Source organism: Macadamia integrifolia, chromosome 2, assembly GCF_013358625.1.
Source record: "Macadamia integrifolia cultivar HAES 741 chromosome 2, SCU_Mint_v3, whole genome shotgun sequence".
Lineage (NCBI taxonomy): Eukaryota > Viridiplantae > Streptophyta > Magnoliopsida > Proteales > Proteaceae > Macadamia > Macadamia integrifolia.
Genome location: NC_056558.1, coordinates 23512148 through 23521218, shown reverse-complemented (window position 1 = coordinate 23521218; position 9071 = coordinate 23512148). Strand labels below are relative to the sequence as shown.

The 9071-nt window shown below is 38.8% G+C and overlaps 1 long non-coding RNA gene across 1 annotated transcript; it reads right to left on the bottom strand.

Moving 5' to 3' along the window:
- Window positions 1–2139: 2139 nt before the first annotated feature.
- LOC122070943 lies at window positions 2140–7281 on the bottom strand. Its single transcript, XR_006138021.1, has 2 exons — window positions 6478–7281; window positions 2140–3194 (listed from the first exon to the last, which is right to left on the bottom strand). It is a non-coding gene; the product is annotated as an uncharacterized LOC122070943 (long non-coding RNA).
- Window positions 7282–9071: the final 1790 nt, after the last annotated feature.

The window sequence follows — 9071 nt, the reverse complement described above, 5'->3', positions numbered from 1 at the left end:
TTTGATGGAAGCTCTCCTGGGAACCCTGGTAATGCAGGTGCAGGTGCAATCATGAGAGATCATAATGGCAGGTGTCTCTGGTCTTGTAGCATATATTTGGGGATTAAAGAAAATTATGAAACAGAATTAGAAGGTCTAATGCATGGTCTCTTGAAAGCAAAACAGTTAGCTATTCCATTCCTCTGGGTAGAATCAGATTCAGCTGCTCTGGTTATGTCAGTTCATCAGGGAAAAATTCCATGGATGGCTATGCAGAGATGGAACCATCTAAAGCAATACATGTGAAGTATTACATGGAAAATCACTCACAACTATAGAGAAAGGAACTCGGTGGCAGACTTCCTAGCCAAGAAAGCTGCAAAATCAAGATGTTCGACAGTCAATGACGTCTTTCCAGCCCATATCTCTAATATGATGGCGAGAGATGAATCTTCTAGACCCTCGTATAGATTTATATAGTGAGCGGCCCTAGGTCCTGTTGATGGCTATGCCGAAGGTGGGGCCTCGTGGCATGCTCTGTGATTTGTATGTTGTTTGCTGGTTTTTTTTCTTCTTTCTCAATAAATTATCCATTTAGCAAAAAAAAAAAAAAAATGAAAGCAAGTCGGTCTTTATCAACAAATCAAGCATTAGAAACAAGTCACTTGCAATCCAAAGGTAGTCGAACGATTGTAAGCAACCTCGCCATTGGCAATAGCAGGTGAGGTACCACTAGCTAGCCAAGTTGCCAAAGGCAATAATAGACTTGTAGACAACTTATTTTCTTGTGAATTTACTTTTGATGAATTCATTTTTTCCCATAACCTATAGCACATATCTGTGGCTAGATACCACATAAAAAGGCTCTCATCAAATAGTGGCTAGATTGCCTAAACCCCACGGGTTGGTCCATTGGTGAATTGTCATGGGTAAAGCACCTAAGAAAGCGTCTTACTTGTATTCAAGTCACCTGGACAGCACCTTTAGGGCCACTCACATTGGGCTTAATTAGGCTAATAGAAAAATTATTGATAATTAAAAGATGCTAATTCTTTGACAGTTGAGGTGACACCTCCATATCTTCATAAGAATACTGCAAATGATAAAGTTGCCCACCACTTCCGCTACAACAATATCAAATCTATCCCCTCTTCTATAAGAAATTTCATGAGTTCATCTAACACTATCAAAGCACGAGTGTATTAGACTATGGCGTATGGTACACTAGGTTCACCACATCATAGAAATCTGAATATTGTTTCCAATGGGGACAACATTGCAACCTAACATTTTGTGTACACAGATACAAAGTATGGAAATGGCCACTCCACTAAGAACTGCCGCCATCAAAGCTCGACAGTCCACACCTTATGCATCCACATTCATCGTTCTTCCCTGGATCTTCTCAACGGAGAAGAAATTGTTTTCCACAGGCTAAGAGAAAGTTTGCATGGGTGTGAGAATTGAAATTGAAATTCCTAATAGCCTTAGATTTAGGTTGTAATCCTTACCAAAAAAAAAAGATTTGGGTTATAATGAAGCACTCTTCTTTCATTGATGGAATTGATGCTTTCACCCATAGCAAATGGTGATCATGGTGTCTGATGTTAACTAGCTTTCCTTTCCTGTGCGGGCTTTAGAATCCAAGGCTGATAGAGAGAATTTTAGCCAAGGCTAAGGGAGGAAAATTGAGACCTAATTCTTATATGTTTTTTCAACTTTGTCTCTAAATCTCCCTCCCCCTCCCACACACCCCACCCCAACCCACCCCCCCCCCACCCCAAAAAAAAAAAAAAAAAAAAAAAAAAAGAACCCTGATTGTATGATTCCTATGTCTAGAAACAGAGCATGTGAGTTTAACGCACTACCCCCTATAAAATCAGCAAACCAATCAATGATGTATCCTCGCATGTTTTTCTTTAGTATTAGTCTTATACCAGTACAGGAACCACGCATTCAAATAGCGATCTCTTGACGGTGGTATCAACACCAACATTTTCTCCATCGCCTCTAAGAAATTGCGCTAGGCTGTCTCAATGTTCAAAATATTATATCGTACCTTGGAACCAGGGATCAAGTACTGATACTGAATTACTGATACTAAAAATAAATAAAAAAATAAAAAACAACACAGCAGCAGATGAAATCAATGATCTGGACTAATCCCAAAAACGACCAAAACCCATATATTTCTGCACTATGAATCCTACTATCAGAGATTAAGCTATTGAAAATCAGATTCAAACAAACAGAGATTTACATTAGTTAAAGGGAAAGCCCAAAATAGGAAAAGGCGATTGATTCTGAGAATTCTATTCATTTATCCATATGGGAGTTGCAGGAAAACAGAGGAGGTGGCGTGGGTTTGCAGAGGAGTGGGCTTGAAAACGGGTGATGGGATAGGTTGCAGCGGTGGTGGAGAGAACGATCTAGCACAACGCTTGTCTTCTGCAAAAGGAGGTTCATTTGTTGTAATCAGTTTTCTTCACTGGCAGCAGAACTGCTAGTGGTGGCTCTGTAATCTGAACCATTGAAGATCCAGACATGCTGTTCGTCTGCTCACTTCCATTGGTAGCTTCCTGAAACTTTTTATTGCCGCTACTTACTATTACGATTTTGGACTTTTCCGACATCGTGTTGGTTTGTTTGCTGCCATCAGCCATCTGAAACGAAATTGAGGGAACAGAGGGAGTAGCCAGGAGGGGGACAGGCTGAGCAGATGCAGGAGGATCATCTTGTTCAGAACCTTGAGAAGGAGCTTTTTCATGCGATCCCTTGCCGCCCATCTTCTAGTACCTTGACACCTTCAGGAGAAAGTAAAACAGTTTTTATTGGGAAAAAGAACCGTCCGGCAGTTAAAGGGTTACTACCATAAATAGAGGCCGGTGGAAAGACTGCCTATGTATCTTACTGGCCATGCTGGTGCAGGAATCACTGGCGCGTATTAATGTTCGGTGAACACCTCATTGCTTGCTGCAGAGGATGTGAACTTAATGTGTCCAGCACCGATTAATCGTACATTAAGAATCAAAACCCTAAAACCAGAAGCTCTCTATATTTAGAAACACACGGTGAAGGGAAGTTTCTCTTTTTCCTCGGTGGAATATCCATTCGCTTCCATGCGAAATGCTGATAAACCGATCTAGAGATAGAGAGTGAGAGAGAGAGATTCTTAGCGCCAAACTTCTTTCTTCCACACGACAGAGAAGGAGATTCTCTAGAGAAATTCAATTAATTTGATCGGAAATCTCCCAACCCCCTAGGGTGAGGCTTGAACTTATTTAACAAAAGAAAACACAAGGCTTAAACCACCGTCAATTATTCCCTTTCCTCTACAAGTGGATGGAATATGTCAAAGTGATAAGAAATTGTCTTGTAGTGGTAGACATAGCTACCCTTCCTGGTTCAAGTCACCGTCCATAAACGGGTAAAGGAAGACAAAGGAAAAGTATTAAAGTAATAAACATTGTTTTGTAGCGTCAGATAAAGCCCTTTTAGTCAAGTCATTGTTCACAAGAAGGAAGTTTCCCTCACCGGCCATCGAGAACATCTTTTTCTCTCTGATAAAAGAGAAGAAAAGAAAAAGGTCAAAAAGTTAAGAACTGATTTTTGCTGCACCTTCGATGAAAGAGGGTGAGGGTGAGGATAAGGCCAAGGGGTGGGGCCTCCTTTATCGGATCCACATGGTCACACTATGACTGAGCCAAGTATAAAAGTAAGACCGTGACATACAGAATTGCAAGCAACATTGTCGATGTGATGTGACACGTTACTACTGCTGAAGGAGTGATCTTAGTTCGAACCCTAATCCTAGAGCTTTCTAACTAATGCTTATGAAAGTAAGTCGGTCTCTATCAACAAATTAAGCGTTAGAAATAATAGGTCATCTACGATCCAAAGCTAGCCTAAGGATTGCAAGTAACCTCGCGATTTGCAATAGGTTAGGTAATACTAGCCAACTTGCCAAAGGCAAGGTAGATAATAGACTCGTAGACAATTTATTTGTTAGTTGATTAAGTGTGACTTTGTATACTTTAGTTTTCAAATCAATATGATCGCATCACTTGGAACCAGCAATTCACAAGGAAAAACGTACCTCTGATAGAAAAATTCAATTCCAATTTTGATACCAAACGAAGAAAAAGTAGAATCTAATAGTGAAACAGTACGGCTGGGCCAGCCATCAATGTTTGGTTCAAATATTCATCCTTTATAGCCCACCACCAGATATAGTTTGGTTCATAATGAAGCCTTTTTGACAATGGTACACTCTTCTTTTATTGATAGAGTTGATGCTTTCACCCACAAGGCCGTTCGGTTGATATATAGAAAGTGGTGACTTTTGTACGTGCTTTATGTGAACTAGTTTTCCTTTTTTCCTTTGTGGGTTCAGAATCCAAAGATAATAGAGAGCATCCAAGCCAAGTCTAAGGGAGGAAAATTCAATCCTAATTTTTTATTTAAAAAAGAAAAAGGTCTTTAGTTCGTTGTCTAGTTGCATAGCATATAATAACGCTTTTTCTTTCTCTCTCCTTTCACAATAGGGGCACATATATCATTTCATAGGAGGTAGGAAAGATATAAAAAAAAAAAAAAAAAAAAGAAGATGCTAGCATACGCTACAAAAGAAAAAAAAACATTTTTTTTCTCAAAAATAAAAATAGAACTTCAGCAATGTTTGATAGTTAAGAGAAGAAAAGAAAAAAGAAGAAAAGAAAAGAATAGAAAAGAAATAAAATGGTAAGAAAATAGAAAAAAGTATGTGTGTTTGGCTACCATTAGAAGAGAAGAAAAAAAAAAAGTTTTGTATTATCTTATATTTTCTTGTGTTTTTGACAAGAATTATTTTTTTTTATTATTATCTTTTGCTGCAAAAGAAAACTTCACCATTTACAAGGTGAATTTTGAAATTCAGAAAATGAATCTTCTCCTGGACATGCATAAAGAGAATTTCTTAAACCAAGGAAAAAGTACAAAAAAACTCGAAGTGAAAAATCATCTCTGCTAAAAAAATTAAGTCATAACTTTTTAATACCAAAAAAGAAGAAATAGAAATTAGCAACGAAAATCAGCAGATCCAGCCTAGTCCCTCAAATTTTCATCCTTTATAGCCCCACCACCGGATATAGTTTGGTTCATAATGACTTTTGTACGTGCTTTATGTGAACAAGTTTTCATTTCCTTTGTGGGTTTAGAATCCAAAGATAATAGAGAGCATCCAAGCCAAGGCTAAGGGAGAAAAATTCATTCCTAATTTTTAATTTTAAAAAGAAAAAATGAGTTCGTTGTCTAGTTGCATAGCATACAATAACGTTTTTTCTCTTTCTCTCTCCTTTCACAAGAGGGGCACATATATCATTTCATAGGAGGTAGGGGAGATATAAAAAAAAGAAGATGCTAACATACGCTACACAATAAAAAAACATTTTTTTTCTCAAAAATAAAAATAGAACTTCAGCCATGTTTGGTAGTTAAGAGAAAAAAAAGAAAAAAGAATCTAAAAAAAAAAAGAAAAGAAAAGAATAGAAATGAAATGAAATGAAATGGTAAAAAAATAGAAAAAAAATATGTGTGTTTGACTGTCATTAGAAGACAAGAATTTTTTTTATTATTATCTTTTACTGCAAAAGAAAACTTCACCATTGGAGAAACGTACAGAAAAATTCAAAGTGAAAAATCATCTCTGCTGAAAAAATTAAGTCCTGACTTTTTAATACCGAAAAAGAAGAAGAAGTAGGAACTAGAAGCGAAAATCAGCAGATCCAGCCCAGCCCCTCAATTGGATAAAGTTTGCTTTTTAAAGAGTTTAGATCCGTTATTCGTATGATCACCTAGTCATATGAGTCAGCATCTAACATCTGATCCACTTTCTGTCATTCCAAATATGAGAAAGAATATATTTAGAAACATGAAAGAATATATATTAGATACTGAATCGTTGAACCAGGTGATCTTACAAGTAACTAATCCTCTCTCATTTTTAAGAATGGTGCACTCTTCTTTTATTGATGGAATCGATGCCTTCCCCCAGAGTTGAATTTGGGGTAGGCACTTCTTGGTTAACACTTAATTGATAGCCCCTCTCCCCCCACCCAAGTTTATTCTGTCTCCTCAACATTTGAACTAAAAACAAATTTTCATCAAACTCCTTTACGAAATTAAACATTTTAATATTTATAAGGACAAACGCAACTTTACAGAATCTAAATAATGAGCATACTCCTGCATAATTAGAAATAATTTGAGAATTGGTTTCTTCAAAATTCAATATTAGGCTTGGATGCATCAGATCGACCTACTTTCTGGATCATTTTTAGGGGTAAACTAAACAAAAGTTTTTCTTGGCAGGAAGAAATGCCACCTGAAAATGATTTTGATGATGACCAAGAAATACAAAGAAACACAACAACTAAGATCGAAAATGGAAAAGTATTGGTTGTTCACGATGCTAAAACTGAACATAACAAACTTCTTAGGAGTTTGGAACTCATACGATACCTCTGCAACATATCACCACTGGGTTATTGCCCCTTAATTCGAACCTCTGCAGATCCAGAAAAGCTGTTTATCTGCTCACTTTGATTAGTGGCCTTCTGAAACTCAATACTGCCGCGGCTTTCTATTGTGACTTTCGAATTTTCCCATATCGTGTTGGTTTGTTTGCTTCTATCAGCTGTCTGAAACGCAATCGCCGAAGAGGGTGCAGGAGGAGGATCTGGCTCAGAAAGTTGAAGAGGGGCTTTTTCACTCGATCCCTTGCAGCCCATCGTCTGATTCCTCAGGTCCCAAAGATACGGTTGATGGCACTGATATAATTCCTCCCCTCAATTTAAAGACTTTACAGGTCGAAAATAAACAGTATTTAATAATGGAATTTTTATTTATTTATTTATTTTTTTTTTTTTTTTAAGGGAGGGAGGGAAGTAGGTAACTGAGCATAGGATTTTTACACATCACAGTTCACCAACTGCATTGGGCAATTGTTGTTCTCTTCCCTTTATATTCTTAGCAAAAAAAATGATGTCAAGAGTAGATCAAATCCTCACACGAGAACCATTCTTGTAGGGGACTCATCCGCACAGATGGAATCTACTCAACAACCAACTCTGTGATGGATTCCATATGTACAGGTCAGCTCGTACAAGAATGATTCTGATACGAGAACCTAATCCACACTCATGTTATTAACTCATGAGTCATGATCATGTTGGAACATTTGTCTCAAGCAAGTTTCTTTGCTTGTGCACCATGACTGAAGGTAGGATGATGCTGGCGATGGTTTGTGCAGCGGATGGGACTGAAATTTCATGACCTTTTGATTTATTTTCTGGGATCTTAAATTTCTTCTTTTAAGAACAGAGCACAAACCTATTCGCCAAAATCTTCCTTCAAATCTAGGCTGGGCAGGGGGATGTGGGGAAAATAGAGCAGTGGCATGTGGGGTTGCTGTCTTATATGGGGCAGTGTGAGAGGGGGTTGTGGGAGGGGGAGAGATCGAGACGGTGGGCCCGTAAGGGAGAGGGAGAGAGTGGGGCGGTAAAGGGAGGGTGGTTTGGCTATTCATCTCTATTGAGTAGGTTAGCTTGCGTGCTTCTCCTAGGCTCCAATTCAAGTACCTAGGGAGAGGGCAGGGACGGGGAACTTGAATTGCAGTGCCAGAGATCCAACCAACCAACGAGGGATGGGGTGGAGAGAGAGAGAGAGAGAGAAAGAGAGAGAGAGAGAGAGAGTGTGTGCATTATAGTTGAGGGGAGTCCAAACTACCTGCAGCGAGTAGTAAGATGCAGTGAGCATTCAATGGCTGAGAGGGTCTAGCCATGCACCTCAACCATTGAATGCTCACTGCACCTCACTGCAAACGAGTTTAACATAGTTGAGGAAAAGAGAAATACGCCAAGCAAGGGGCAGAGGCCATGTGTTGTAGTGTCTAAAATCTAATCCAACTAGCAGCGAGGGGCTAGAGATGATAGTGAGCTGCGGTGATGGGGTGGAGAACAAGGGAAAGAGAGTGAGAGATGTGGTAAGTGCAACATGGTTGAGAGAAAGGGAAATACAATGACGAACAATTGAACGGTTGAGATATTTTTCTTCTCATTCGACAATCGATGATTAACTAGTGGGTGAGATTCTATCCTACTAAGCTTAGAGAACTCTTTCTCATATAGAGGGGGATCAATGTTCGGTTGTGTGGCCTAGACCAGCATGGGCCAATGGCAACACATGCACAAGCATCCAACTAAAGGTGGGGTGGTCATTTCACCTCGGAGCAATGTTCTTTTATGTTATAAATAAGAGAAAAAGTAGCCTGAAAGGCATCATGGCTTTGGGCTCAGACCTAGAGAGGGTCGAAATGTCCACCCCACCTCTCATGAAAGACGGATATCCACTCCTATAAAAGCCTCTGCATGCGCTTCTATTGGTGCACATACTAACATAGGAGCCACACTATCTTTTAGGGAACCCTCTCCCTAATTATAATATGACCTACTTGCATGATTTTCACGCTAGCACAGAGCAATAGTAGCTTGCATATCCATCCAATGAGGGGCAGGATGGTCCTTTTCCCTTGTGTTAAGGAGGAGAGTGCTCGTGTTATTTTTAATTTTATTACACACTCATTATGTGACAGGGATGTTGCCACCCGAATTTGGCTGGGATGGGATAAGGCCTAATGTTTTACCAAAAAAAACCTAATGGTTGAAATATGGGTGGAATGAGATAAGGGTTGAATGTAATTTGATTTTTCAATTGTCATCGTATTGGCCCCGTTTCCCAGGTTTTAGGAGCCTCCCCATCTTTTAGGTCTGTTTAAATTTTGTTGGTGGAATAGTTCTGTACAAATAGGGGCTGGGGCTACCTTTCCCTTTTTTTTTTTTTTTTTTTTTTTTTTTTTTTTTTTTTTTTCTTTATACTTTATTCCAATTAATATCAGCAAAAGTATACTAATGGATATGAGATATACCCGATTAAGTAGATCATGAAAATAGCAGTTGCAGTTGCAATAGGAGCTGAATATGCAATAGCAATCTAAGGGCTCATACCTAGACAGAAATTTAGTTCCCACTCAAGGCCCATGTAATAAGCTACACCAA